Source organism: Panthera uncia, chromosome F1, assembly GCF_023721935.1.
Source record: "Panthera uncia isolate 11264 chromosome F1, Puncia_PCG_1.0, whole genome shotgun sequence".
Lineage (NCBI taxonomy): Eukaryota > Metazoa > Chordata > Mammalia > Carnivora > Felidae > Panthera > Panthera uncia.
In genome coordinates, this window is record NC_064813.1 from 57,613,241 (window position 1) to 57,628,711 (window position 15,471).

Genomic DNA, 15,471 nt, shown 5'->3' on the forward strand with positions numbered 1-15,471 from the left:
ATTTACACCTCAGTTCTCCCACTCTCAGAGAGCTCCACGACACCGTCACCTCCAAGAGCAACATTCACAGAGACAACAATGTGAATGATGCTCCCAGAGTGGTCACATGCCGTTGCCCTAGCCACTAGCCGAGAACTAGGAGTATTACTTGACCAAGTGCTTAACTGTCCTGATCCTCAGTTTCCTTTATTTATAAAGTGACTATTTTGATGTCTATGTCTCCAACTTGTTCTAAGGATTCAATTAGGTGATATATGTAATACGCTTAGCACAGCGCCTGAGACATTGAAAGCAGTCATTTATTTTCTTTAAAGTCCCCTTTAAAGGGGATCGTGCCCACACAAGGACTCAGAAGTACTTGTTTTCAGGGCTTCATGCAAGGAAGTCTATGGTGAGCCAAAGGTCTCCCATCCCTACCCATGAGCCTTTCTTGATTTGCCAGCCAATCCCAAATCCAAGTATTTTCACCGCCTAAGTTCTTCACGGAAAGGAGTAAGGTTGAGGAGAACAAAGCCACTATGGGACAGCTGAAGCTTTGGTTAGAATGATAAGGAGCAAAGAGCCCATTCTTCCACACCATGGCACGCCTGACCTGTCCCCTCAATCCCTAGGGTCACGCCACCTCATACTTAGAATAGGGGTCCCCATCAGACTCTCACCCCTAATCTCCAGACAAGGGATTTGGATATAGAACTAACAAAAAGTTAGAGGGGCACCTGGGTGGCTCAGTCAGTTAAGCATCTAACTTTTGCTTTCAGCTCAGGTCATGATCTCATGGTTTGTGAGTTTGAGTCCTGAGTCAGGCTCTGCAGTGAGAGTGCAGAGTCTGCTTAGGATATTCCCTTTCCTTCCTTCTTTCTTTCTTTCTTTCTTCCTTTCTTTCTGTCTCTCTCTCTCTCTCTCTCTCTCCCCCTCCCCTGCTCACTCACATGTTCTCTGTCTTAAAATAAATAAATAATTTTTTTAAAAAGAATTAACAAAGAGTTAGATCCAAAGGAAAATATTCTGTTATGCTTTTACCACGTCATACACATGATACAGTTTGTTATGCCCTTTGTACATTGGCCCTTCTCATCTAGGATTCTAGAAGAGAGTTATGCTCTGATGCTGAAGGCAGACACTTTCAAACATGCATGCATCCCCATCAGTGACTTGACTTCTCTCCTGCACATGTTACTATCAACGGATCCTTACAAGAATGGAGAAAATCATCACTCAAATCATTTTCTGTGTTCCTTGGTAGGATGAAGAACCCAGGAGGTAGATAAGGCAGACATCAGTATTTCCAACTTACGGATAAGCAAGATGAGTTTAGAGAGCTGGAAAACGCACGGTGACAAGATAGGTGAGTGGCAAAGACAGAACTCAGTCTACAAACTCCAAAACAAAAGCTCCCTTGTCACAACAAGTGGACCTAAGAAGTGTCTAAATCCAGCACCTGTAACCCTCACCACACAAGTAGGATCTCAGAGACTTTCAAGGAGGAAGGAACTTCAAGTTCATCTACTGCAATTTTCTCATTTTACAGATGAGAAAACTCATTTTAACAGGTACCATTATCACGTCCACCTCTCTCTAATGAGGTTGTTTCCACATTCACAGTCCATATTAACGTAACTGTTCATTGGACACAGTGGATTCTGCTGAGCACAAAGGACGCAGTGGTAACAGATGAATTCACGAGTCCTGCATTTTTAGTGACTTACCTCTGTCCAGTGCCCCAACTGGCCACAAACTAGCAGCGTGACCTGAGGAAAGTTCTTCAAGTTTCTTCATCTGTATAATGAGATTGGATTAGAGAATTTAACTCCCGTTAAGGTCTCTCCCAACTCTAAAATGCCTTATCTGTGAAAGTGCTTTCAGGGGTCATCTACTCCAGCCACCACACTCCTTAGAGGTAGTATCTGTATAAACTCTTCTTCCTAAGACCAGTTTTAGTCCCAATTCATCCTTCTGAGGGTCTGCCCTTCTGCAGTTGGCTTTGGTGAAGGCACTCATTTAAATTCCAATGAAATTCCCAGCAAAGTTGACCGCCAACAGACAGACCAGCCTTTTAGACATTAGAGAAACAAGAGTTTCCACTTCTCCGGACCCAGCCCTGCAGGCTCCAAGCATTGTGCCAAAGGGAGTAATGTCTACCCTCACATCAGCACAGCCCTCTTCCTTAGACACCTGAGATTTACTGCTCTAACCTGAGGCGGTCCCCTGCTTCTGAGCCTCTCCATCCCCTGGAAAAGAAGTGCGGGTATAAGCCATTCCCAGTATCTCAGTCTTACAGGGCCAAAGTCTTTCTGATGGTTACAATTCCTCTACAAAAGAAAGAATACTGAATGTCCAAAGGGAGCACCCAAGACAAGATGAGGAAGTCACGGTTTGGGGTCAAATACATACAAGATGATCTAAGGAGATAACAGCAGCAAGTAGTAGGTGGGACAAGACAAAATATAATATATTAGAAATGCAGAGCTACACTGACAGCTGAGTTTTTTCTTATTTTATTTGAGGAAGTATAAAAAATACAAAAAAGTTAAAAAAAGAAAAAAGAAAAACCTACGTTAACACCTACAGCTTCTTTACTACACTAAAAAAGAGCATTTTGTTATATGTGAGTCCCTAAATGGTAAAGAGAAATAAAACATAGTAAAAGATGAAATACTATTTATAGGTTACCCTCTGGACCTTCCCTTGCCCCAAGACCCCCCTGTACATTCAGACAGATACACACACACACACACACACACACACACACACACACACACACACCCCTATGCACATACACATAAGCATGCTTAGTCACAAGGCCATCCTCATGAAGGGTCTAATCTTTCAATCTATTTCACAACTCAGTTTTTGTACACATGTTACATTTAGACCGAGTTACTCAAGGGAGCTTGAAACGCAAAGACAATCGGTAATAACTAATCACAATCTCCTGAGTTTTTAATTACTTGTGTTGCCTCATAGGGATTTTTGCACTTAGGATGCCTTTTGCTTATTCTAAAGTGTAGCGGTTTCCATTATACCACTATGTTTGCATTTTCAAGTATATATGTATTTTACACACATATGATATAATATGCATCTTTATTCCATTAATGATAAGACACTTTTAATCAGAGGTCCACTCACAAACGCCTGCACCATTTCTCTTAGCAGCTCTTTGGATCCCTGCGTCTACACTCAAGTCCAAATGGGCACAGCTCCAGAGTGCCTACTAAAAAACACTTAGTGCTGGTCTAGCAGAAAAAAGTTATAGTATGAAAGGTTACAGGGCATCTGGTTTTAATCAGAGAACTCATGTACATAGTCCTGTTTGTCTTCTGACATTTCCTTAAAATAAGAAAAAGTAGTCAGTCCCGTTTTATTGAAGGGACCACTAAAACATTAGAGGTTCAACGTGATTATTTTCATAAGTAGAGGAGGGTCAGAGAGGCACCAGGTCCAAAAGTTTAAGGAGTACAGTCTGCTCCTGAACTGCATTGCCAGACAGGCTTGCTACAAAGGCAAACGATCATACAGATTAGTGGAACACTGTCCCTTAAAGTCTCTCCAGGAACGACCTCGGGATCTCTGAGAACTGGCTCCACCTCAGGTTTTACAGCTGAATCATAAAGGACAGAGAAAGTACCCAGTGCTGGGAGGCGTGGTGGGAAGTCAACTTGCAGACATGGGGCACTTGACTTCACAGGTCATAGGAGGGCAGACCCAGAAAGCTGGGGAATGAGAAGCTGGTTTTAGGCAAAAATCTGAGACGCAGGACTTTGAATTTCAAAGAAGGCTCCATAAAGCATCAGAGAGCCACCCTACTGTCGCATCAGTGACCTGTGGGAACAGGGAGGGCAGGGGGTGCTCCAAAGGCCTAACTCACACCCAACCAATGCGATGCCACTGTTATCAGAACTTCCAGAAAAGAGTTCTGTTTGAGAACCTTTAAATTAAATCATGTGCCAAACCCATCAATAGTGGGTGCCTGCAGCACGGTATTGAAATAGTGAGAGCCACTCTCAGGCTCTGCAAGAAAGAATTACTGTGATCAAGGGGCACCTGGGTGGCTCAATCGGTTGAGCTGAGGGTAGGACTTGGGCTCAGGTCATGATCTTGTGGTTCGTGAGTTCGAGCCCCACATCAGGCTCACCACTGTCAGCACAGAGCCCACTTTAGATCCTCTGTTCCTCTCTCTCTGCCCCTCCCTCGCTTGTGCTCTCCCCAAAATAAGTATTTTTTTAAAAAAGGAATTAGTGTGATCAGTTAGCAATGTCTGCATTGGCACTGAAAGAAAAACCACTTGTGGACAAATCCTGTATTGAAAGTAACCATCAACAGGGCACCTGGGTGGCTCAGTTGGTTGAGTGCCCCACTTTGGCTCAGGTCATGATCCCATGGTTCACGAGTTCAAGCCCTGCGTCGGGCTCTGTGCTGACAGCTTGGAGCCTGGATCCTGCTTTGGATTCTGTGCCTCCCTCTCTCCCTCTGTCCCTTCCCAGCTCGTGCTCTGTCTCTCAAAAACTTTTTTAAATAAACAAAAGCACATTTTTAAAAAATAACTATCAAAATAAAAATGTTACATTCCTGAGATGCCAGAGAGTTTCCTTAGAATACTCCCCTTGAGACTTTCATTTGTATGCTCTCTAAAAGTTTCTTGAAAATTTATATATACCTTAATGCTTTTTAGTTGACATTTCAGACTTTTCATCATAAGCATAAACAGTCACAAATGATGTGATTTATGGTTGTCATAAATATCAATATTTTAAAATACATTCTCACATTCCCCTTGCTAAGTATAGGCGATGGAATTTAACATAATTTGATAGCCATGATTATCCGTTTTTTTAAATACACGAGCAATTTTTTATGTCAAAAAATTTACATCACTTCTTTTTCTCCTTAATTTTAGTTTCTCTCCACTTTTCCACAAGACTTTATCCTAATGTAACATTATATTTGCTTAAAAGTCTTTTACTGATCACCCTATCATAATTCTATGCACTAAAATATATTATTCAAATTATTTCTAAATTTTTGGTAGCTATAAGGCTTTAAGTGTACATGAAATTTCTCCAGATTTATTGTTACAATTATTAATAAACAATCGATCAATTTAACATAAATATATAAACATTTTTGCTAAATAACTATTCAACATAAATATAATGTTTTAGAAAAACTTATTTCTTAATGAGAATGGGAGGACTGGGTTTTGTTTTTTTTTTTTCAGTGAGTTCTATGATAGTTTAGGATCTGTGAGGAAACTCATGAAAGACTGACAGGAGCAAAAGAGATTTTGGATGTTCTTTCAGTGAAAAGCTGGGTGTTGTCTAGAAGGACCACACACCCTCGCCCCCAGGAAAGTTATCTGATTCTGTAGGGGTGTATGCCTTTGGTTGTCTTTGACAGTTTATTTTACAATTCTGCAAATTGAAAGTAATAAAGATGATTCTTGTCCATAGAAATGTAAACTGATTTTGTCCAATAGAGACACATATTTCTGCTCTTCGGAAAACATAATTCCAAACATTAGCTTTCATTGCCCTAGAAGATAATTACCAGTTTGGTATCTATTAACAAATCCATTTCAGCATTTATGACTGTGTGTGTGTGTGTGTGTGTGTGTGTACATAGGATTTTTCCTTTTTGAAAATGATGCTGTAATAATCAGTTATATTTTTACTTTATGTTTTTATAGACAAAAGTACTAGGAAACTGTTCACACATGTATGATGATGGGAAAGGAAGGAGTTCTATTACAGCACTGTCCCTCTATCCTTTACTGTTCTAAGTTATATGTCAAAACTCATACATTGATCTATAATCAAAATTTATTTTAATGAAACTTAGAGCTGAAAACTCTTCCTTTAGTTTTGGAAACAAAGAACTGGAAGACACCTAACCTGTACAAGTTTTCACAACCCAGCCATTAGAGTCATTTGCTTTTTCAGAACCAGTATTTGGAAATCTTTGGAGCCCTAATGGTCTTTATACCTGGGGACAATGCACCATGGGAAGACTCAGAACAGATAAGCGCTATTCATTTCTCTTGTAAAGTGGGAGCAGAGTTATTGTAAATAGGGAGGTAAGCCAGAAGCAGTATGGGCTGATTTTAAGAGAGAAAATTTTTAGGAGAGAATATGTTTATGGGTTGAGGATGTGAAATTGGTACCCTTAAAAGTTGTCTGAGAAGGCTTTGTGAACCTCCATGAACACAGGTCCAAAGTGAAGACTACTCACTCCATTAAGGCAAAGTCACCCCACGCAGAATCAAAATCAAGAGAACCAGCTGGAGAGTCCTTAAGGCTTTAGCTGTGCTTCCCAAATCCCAGGCTTTGACTCCGTTATGATCCACTTGTGCCATCCACCTTGCTGGACACCAAGTTTCTCCCGGCAACTGCTGTACAAGCCTTGACTGCTTTGCCTCTGGGATATGAACCGACTCCATCTTTGATTCACTCATTCCTTCAACTCACTCTGATCCTTGTTGTTTGTATTTCTAAAAAATTATGCCAGGAAGTGTGTACAAAATGCTTTTTAAGCTTTGCCCTCCACCAAAGCTCAGGAGTAAAAATTTGTGGGAATAGAGCCCAGAACACTCCACAGAGAGCTCAAACTTCTTACGTCTCATGCTTTAGTTTAAAATTTCACCTGAACCTTGTGTTCTATTTTACAACTCAACAGCATTCGTCTTAGTTTTCCAAGATACTTGAGATCATTTGCCACTGAATAAAATTGATGCTGGAAGAAGATATGTCAGGACCATCTTGTGACTGCCTTGCATTTCAGCAGAAAGTTGTGTTTAAGAAGTATATCATCAAGCTGTTTAGAAACCATGACATAACACTTAATCTGGTCAGCCTCAGCAGAAAAGCCCTGAGGGGACAAGGCACAAGTTAGGTAAGTTTTGAAGCCGGGAAGAAGATGGGTAAGAAAGTTGGGAACACACAATCCTCCCATTCGATGGACATTGTAATAGAGTCCTACACAGTTGTGGGAGAAAATATCCTGGAGTGATGGGTGCTCAGGGAAAGAAGGCACTAGAAAGGCACAGAAAGAGGGAAAAGAGGGATGCAATTGAGACATATGAAGGATTACATTAGATTATTCAGAACTTTGCCAGTAGACCACAGGTTGGAGTAAATAGCACGCAATCCAGGGAGGGGGCAGAGTTAAGGCTTTTATTCAGACTTCTAAGCATCGAGACCCAAAAGCTAGCCTCCTTTCAAATGACAGCTTCACTTAGAGAGCACCTAAGTCAGCCGCGCTCAGGCAAGAATATCCCCTTAGAAGGTGGTAAGGGGAACACGGAATCTTCCTCACCAAAAAGGACAATGTCAACCTCTCCTTTTTATCCCAGGCACAGCTAAAACCATATGTTCACTGTTTTCATGGTTTCAGAGGGAGAAATAAAAAACGGCCTATTATTTTCATACCTCATTTGCATAACGGGCAAGAGATAACACATAGCCCAGAGGACAATGGCCATCCTCTTCAGGCCTTAAAGATGACATCATCTGCTATATCTTTGAAGCCCCAGCAAGGTGGTGGGGGGGGGGGGGCGGGGGAAAGGAGGGGGCAGACACTTTCCCTTGGGTTCATGTTCAGCAGGCAGCACGACCTTAGCTTGCTTTGTTGAAAATAACTTTGTTGTCTCACATCGGCCTCTCAATCATGAGGTATCTAAATAAGAATTTACTATAACGAGATGGGCTGATCACCTTTCAAAAGTTCACCAATGATTGATTCAAGGGCTGTGTCGGGACAATCGGCGGAGCTACATAGACACAGAAAGCTCTGCTGCTGCCCGCAAGGAGTCCACTTTCTAACACACACCAGATAGTCAACAGCCAAGTTCATTAAATATATATTTAGCGCAGGGGCACCTGGGAGGCTCAGCCCATTAAGCGACCGACTTGGCTCAGGAGTTCGAGCCCCGCGTGGAGCTCTGTGCTGACAGCTCAGAGCCTGGAGCCTGCTTCAGATTCTGTGTCTCCCTCTCTCTCTGCCCCTCCCCCGCTCGTGCTCTGCCTCTCTCTCTCTCAAAAATAAACAGTGAATATATAGTGTATAGACTATCAATCCATCAATACTTATTCACTGTTCATCTACTTCATGCTAGAGAGTATGGAAGACCCAAAGAAACAAAGGATTTGGACTCTGCCTTGAAAATATTCACAAACTGGTTGTGTAACTGGGACTGTTATGACTTCATGAAATTAACATTTGTTAAGTAGGGTCCGGGGTACCAGATGGTGAGCAGTGTTTCAAACACAGACTGCAAGAGGAATTAAATAGAGAAATTTATTACTCACAAGTCCTAGAGAAAGTACACAGCATGCCTTGAGGAGCCACCCAGGGAAGTCAAGACAGGGTGCAGGCAGAAAGAGGGGCAGGACCCAGAGCACATACCTTTAATAGGCTCCATGGGTAGAGTGTTTTGGGGTTCCCAGGCTAAGGCCTGATTGATCAATTCAAACCCAAAAAGAGCAGGGTTTTGGTAAGTTGCATGAGGGTCTTACCTACAGGGCACGCAAGGGGAAGGCCCTGGGAGGCAGGAGAGATTGTTGATTGCAAGGGCTGTTGGGGAGTCACATCAGAAACTTACATTTGCTTGTGATGCTGTGGTTGCTGTATAGGGCTTGCCTCGTATGAGGGGGCTGGTGTCAGTTTCAGGTCTCTGTAGTCCAGATTAAGGTCAGGTGGCGTTTGGCTTGACAAGGTAATCAAAAAGAGGTTGAATTCGTTCCTGAGTAAGGAAAGGACATAGAGAAGCAAAGTTTTGGAAAAATTGTCTCAAAATACGTGCTTTAATTGACTTAGATATGGGTTTTATATATCTCGAAACCTATTCTGAGGAAAACATTGGAGTGGGGAGGCCCTGAACTCAATTTGCAATGTTTGCCACACTGCGGCATGTATGGTGGTTAGCATTCATTCGGTATTGCATTCAGCAATCATGGAGCACCTACCGTGTTCTAGGCACCGTGGGTGGCACTATAAGTACAACTATAATTAATGAAAGACCGTTCTTTTCCTTGAGTCTACAAGCTTCTCCTCTTGGCTCTGCTCGATTGGATTAGTGGCCACAGTTCTTTATTTCTTAGAGGAAAAGGATGTATCCACATCTTTGCCTCGATCTCAGAGGAGCAGGATTTATTTCCCAGCCCCACTGACTTTGTCCCTGGCCCTGTGACTTCCTGGGCCAATGGCGTATTAGTAAGCACGACACAGGCAGCAGCTTGAATTGTGATTGTGTGGTTGGATAAGCCCTCTTGAGTTTATGCCATCGCCAACAGAAGAGCTTCCCCCAGAGAGTCCGTGCCCCATCAGCCTGGGCCCCAGAATGATATAAAGCATGTATAAATCAGAGCTGCCCAGGCAGTCCACAAACCGGAAGCCTGGAGGAGAGCCACATCAGCTGATCAGTGCAATGATGCAATATGCAATGAATGCCTATTGTTACATGCCAGTAAGATTTTTGTGTTTGTTACACAGGAATAGCTGACTGATATACTTGCCTGCAAAGCCCTCCCTAATCAAGCCCCAGGCTACATTTCTAACCTACCTCCCATTTCTCCTCTATATCTGTCTTAGAGTCTACGCAATGTACACTACTCCCTCTGCCCTCCACCAACCCTGATTTCCCAACTTCATGCCCTTATTTGATTCAAATCTCACTACCAATAACACTCTTTCTCTGTCCATCAATACCCTGCCCATCCTTTTAACTACTATCTCGGGTGCCATCTTCCTCTTTAAATCTTTTCCTAATCCCAACGGTATTCACCTGGACCACCTAGATTTGCTCCTCACTATCTCGGCACCCCCAGCCTTACTTGCTTGCCTTACCTCCAAGCCAGAGTGACCCTAGTGACAGCTCATGTTGTTTCTACCATCATAAAGCCCAAGCCACCAGTGCTGCCACCACAGGCTAAGAGGCACCCATGGGTATGAACTGACCATGGAAGGCTGGATGACAACCCAAAATTGTGAGGGAGTTGGTGTCCATGGAGATTTTGACTAATGACAGAGAGATGAGAGGCAAAAGCCAGCAAATAAATTGTTCCCTCTTCTTTCTCTAGGACATGCAGAGAACTGTTCCTTGCATTCTCTCTGGAGATGGTCCACATGACCGAACAACCACCTGGCTTCCCACAAAGCTGTAATCAGCGTGGCCATGCATCATCTTGCATTTGTTCTCCCTTCTTGACTCGCTTCTTTTGCCTCCTTGTTGTCTTCTTAGGATTGTACCCCCAGTAAAGTGTTCCTATGTAAGATTTTGTTTGGGGCTCTTTTTTCATGGGAATTCAGATGAAATAACAAATGGCCTTCTTCCCGTGACCCCCAAATGGGACTTTTAACATCTTTATTTATGGTACTTGTTTCATTCTGCTTTGTGTTAAAGCTATTTTTGCTGAACCCATCCACACCAACTGCTATGTACTTTATATGAAGTAGGCACTCAAGAAATACTTTAATTAAGTGGAACTGAATTTTTCTCACTGGATTGAACTCAATAAATAAAACATTCCAATGATCAAAATACAGTTGTCCCATTGTACCTCCAAAACTCTACTCCAAGTCCTACTTTTCCTGTAAATATTGACACAAAACAGCTTTGTGCTCCATTGTCCTCACTACAAATAGAAATATGAATATTTGCATCAAATCCATGAGAATGCAGAAAGGTAGAGAAAATAGGTGACTAATAATAATTAGATAATATTTCTTTTTTTAAATGTTTTTAATATTTATTTTTGAGAGAGAGAGAGAGAGAGAGAGAGCGAGCATCCGTGGGGGAGGGGCAGAGAGAGATAGAAGGAGACATGGAATCCCAAGCAGATTGTAGGCTCCTAGCTGGGGAGCCTGACGCAGGGCTCAAACTCATGAAGAGCAAGACCATGACCTGAGCAGAAGTCGGATGCTTAACTGACTGAGCCATCCAAGTGTCCCATATAATTAGATAATATTTCTAAATCCTTAATAGTAGAGTTACCACTCCCCTGCCGCCATCATGACAACTTACTCCTGCCACCTATCTGGAAAGAAGACTTCTAGGACTTTTCAAATTCATCATGTTCCCATAAGTCACAGTGGCATTAACTAAATCTGCTTAGACTCATAATCTATTACTACAATGATAACACAGGAGAAAATAATATAAAACACAATGCATTATTGATGCACTCTGTAATGAATGCCCATTCAGTAATTGCATTCTTTCCTATTAAAAATATGGGAAGGTATATGCTGTCCGAATTAAAATGTTTGTTAAAAACTATAAAAATAAATGTGAGGATTTTCTGATTCAAATGCATTGTGGGGATGCATGTAATGCAGTGTTGGGAATATTACCCAAGGATACTTACAAGCATCATTACCCTAATATAAGTAGCAATTCACTAGCTGTTTTTATCTGCTTTCCATAACCCCCTTCCCATGCCTCCATCAAACCCGGCTTGTGGCCCACCCTCAGCAGAGGATCCCTTCCTAACAGCCAGAGGCTGAGAACATGACAAAGTGAGTAATGACAAGATCAGGGTCTCAAAGGATAAACACAGGGAAGGTTTCTGAAGTGATGCCCATCGGGGGTATAGCTCAGTGGTAGAGCATTTGACTGCAAAGTGCTGCCCATGGCCATGCAGGAAGGAGTGTGGATAGAGCCATGGCAAGAGGACAGCTAATGGGCAACAGCCCAACTCCCTTGAACTCGCACTTTGGGGCCTCACAGCCCCACCAGAGGAGGAGGTGATCTCCATGCAGAAAAGATTCAGTACTCACCATGGCCACAAATCAATCCTAAACAGTTCACCCCACCGAAACATAAGTGCTCCGAGGATTCAGATCTCCCATCCAGACATTATCCCCACCCAGGTGGCCATCTTGTGGCTTCTTTTGCCCTCTGAGTATGGTTCACTTTCATGTGTTTTCTGGAATAATTATTCTGCAACCAGGACAGCATGTGATACAATGCCCTGGGACTCTGAGAATGGATGGAGGCAGGTATAAGGAGACAGGCTCTGAGAAGGGAAGTTGTGGTTACATGAGAAAATGAAGTACTTTTCTTATTAACAGAGAAACAGGACTTTTGCAAGTTTCCTTTGCAAGTTTTCCCTGCAAGTTTTTCAAACTGACACCTTCTACCATTTACCACTAGAAATGTTTTCTCCCTAGGCTCAAAAAAGCAAGAGTAAAAGGTAATTCCCCATCCTCTGCGCCAATGTCTCTCAAAACAAGGCTGTGCAGGGGACACTGACAACTTGGACCCTGTGAATGGAGATGGACAGGACGAGGAGGAGCCTGGAAGATCTGTTCTATCAAGAACAGTTCAAGGGTCTCAAGTACCGTTGTAGATTGAACGGTGTTGCCCACAAAAGATACAACGAAGTCCCAACCTCCCGTCCCTCACAATGGAAACTTATTTGGAAATAGGGCCGTTGTACTGGAGTAGGTTGGGTACTTAATCCAACTGGTGTCCAACTATGACTGGTGTCTTTACAGGACAAAGAAAGAGACACAGAGGGAAGATGCCCAGATAAAGACCCAGCGATGCAGCGAGAGCGCCATGTGCAAATGGAAGCAAAGACTAGTGATGCAGCTATAAGCTGGGGAACTCCAAGGCTTTCGTGCCATCCCAGAAGTGAGGACAGAAGCATGAAACAAACTCTCCATCGGATTCCTCAGATGGCACCAACGCTGCCGATGCCTGGATTTCAGACTTCCGGATTCCACAGCTACATAAGAACAGATTTGCGTGGTTTTAAGCCACCCAGTTTACAGTGCTTTGTTGCAGCAACTCTAGAAAACCAATAGAGGTGCTTATCATGGGAGTGTTGTCTCCCCACGTGAGAAGGGATGCTACATCCAACAGGGCACACATGGCTTCTGCGTGGGCCAGTAAGGAGAAACAGGACCCCCAGCTGCAAGAAACATAAAGGAAACGTGTAACAGAGCTGTCCTTCTAACTGAGGGTGAACCACCCAGAAGTCCATGAGAAGTTTCACTGTATTTTGACAGTTCTTACAGAATCTGGATGACTTCTTACAAGGAGGATGGCTGAGGGGGTTCATGAGTAAGGAGATCTTTTCACCTCTAAGATGTTTTTCTAATACTGTGGCGTCTTCACAGGTATGGTTTGCCACTGTCCCCCACCCTGATCCCCTGAGGAGAGTCCTGTGGACAGGTAAGCAATCTGAAAACTGGTACCTATGCGGCCTTGAGGTGCTTGTGTATTACGGAAATTTGCTAACGTGTGCCTTTCTTACTTGGCTCCACCATGCTGGTAGTGGAAAGGGTATGCATGCATTTCCCAAGCATACACCAGTTTATTTTGATGGGAAAATGTCGGAATATGCTGCAAGTGATGGGAGGTGGCAGCTGGTTCGCAGACAGACACTCAAGTTTTAAAAGGAACAAAGAAAAATGTCCGCATCAGGACACAGCAGAGCAAGGGCTCTAACTCCTACAGGACACTGGTTAGTCCATGGTTAGAGCACTTATTATGTCTTCCTCTAACAGTTGCCTAAAACCAGTCGAGACAATTCTTGGCACTTTTTTGGCTGTTCTTCCCAACTTTGAAATAAAATGTTATTTGCATTCCTTCAAAGTCTAAGCGGTGAGGAAGAGTAATGTGTCTCACAATTAATGAGTTACACTGAAACGCTGAGAAGAACTCTTATGTGAGCTCCAAGTCTAATAGACCGGGGAGGTCTTGTAAATGAAATTGCTATTCAGCAGACATATGCCCTTGGCAGAGTCCCTATCTGAGGAAAGTCAGTGGGAAAAAAAGAAAACAAGGAAAACCAATTACTGCGGTTTGTACACCAAGAAGAGCTACATTCGGTCCACGAGGAGAAAATTCCTGGGTATAAATGAAAAAATGACACTTAAGTGGTTTCACCGCCGTTTTTACAGATGACTTTTCACAAGAATCAAAGGGCAGAGGATGCGAAGAAGCAAGAGGCAAAGGGAATACGGTGACAGGCAGATAATTCCAGATAATTCTCTGGCTTGGGTTACTCTGCCCCATAACAGCTGTAGTAACATGGACTCTCCCGTTGACGGGAGAGAGACCTTGCTAATGATTAATTAAACCAGGTGACTGTACTCTGTTTCCACCCCACGTGGGTACACCACAACTCAGTTATGACAAGAGCCACTTAGACTTATCACCAGGCTGTACAGGTTTAAGGGTTCAGCCTCCACAAGACTACCTACCCCTTCCTCAACTTCCAGCCTCAAGATCTAGGGGTCCTTAGTCCACCCGCATGTCTGACAAACTGGTTACAAAATGGGGGGTTCCCACGATCCCCCTAGGTGCAATAATTCAGAATGAGTCAGAACTTGGGAAAGTGCTAACTTACAATTATAGGCTATTGTGAAGGATCCACACAGGGCAGGGTCTGGGAGGGAGTGCCAAGTTTCCGTGTGGAAGCAGGCACACCACCCTCCCAGCACATCCATGTTCACCAACCAGGAAGCTCTCCTGAGCTTCAGCGTGCAGAGTTTCCATTGACATTTCATTACACAGGCATGGCTGATTAAATCATTACATAGCCATGACTGATTAAATCGTTGACCAAATGACTGAACTCAATCCCTATCTCCTTCGTTTCCTCAAAGGGTGAGTTGACCCAAAGTTCCAACCTCCTAATAACATGTTTGGTTTTCTAGTGACCCCCATCTTGAAGCTACCTAGAGGCTCTCCATGATCCACCTTGTTGGAATAACAGAGACATTCCAAGGGTTTTTGAAGCTTTGTACTGGGAACCAGGGACAAATACCAGATATATTCTTTATTATACCACACTCTGTTATTCCTCCATCTGATGTAAACATTTTGAAAATGTAGTCCACTTGACCTCCACATCTTCTCCATTACTAAGACACAAAACAGCTGCCATCTGTAGTAGGGAAGGGGAAAGGGCTAGGCAGAATCATTGAGCCTGGGCTCTGTTATCACCTCTTACTTAGGCTCAACCAAGGACAGATCTAGAAGTGAATCCCTGAGGTTTTTCTATTTATAGATGTATGGTGCTGGCAGAACCCACAGGGAAGCAGTTATTCCTCTTTATTAATAACTGTAAAACTAATAACAGCTGACATTTACTGAATATTTATTATGTGCTAGGCATCATCCTTAGCACCTCATCTGTATTTAATCATTCAACCCTCTCAACAATCTTACGAGATGTTAACCCATCTCCTCTTGATGGACATATTTAGATTGCTTCCAATGTTTTTCTTAACCAAACAACATTACAATGAAAAACCAAGGGCAATCTCCAATGTTTGAGGAGCATGAACCAAAACTCCACACATTTTTTTTAATTTATTTATTTGAATTCAAGTTAGTTCACATACAGTGTAGTATTGGTTTCAGGAGTAGAACCCAGTGATTCGTCACTTACGTATAACACCCAGTGCTCATCCCAACAAGTGCCCAACCATAAGAGACTCTTAAATACAGAGAACAAACTG

The 15,471-nt window shown here is 42.9% G+C and overlaps 1 long non-coding RNA gene across 2 annotated transcripts in view; it reads right to left on the reverse strand.

Moving 5' to 3' along the window:
• Positions 1-15,471, reverse strand: part of LOC125925548 (uncharacterized) — a 248,362-nt gene that overhangs the window by 211,843 nt on the left and 21,048 nt on the right. For both annotated transcript variants that reach the window (XR_007458865.1, XR_007458864.1), the window contains exon 2: positions 8,597-8,737. This is a non-coding gene — a long non-coding RNA (uncharacterized LOC125925548). The remainder of the gene's footprint in view (positions 1-8,596; positions 8,738-15,471) is intronic.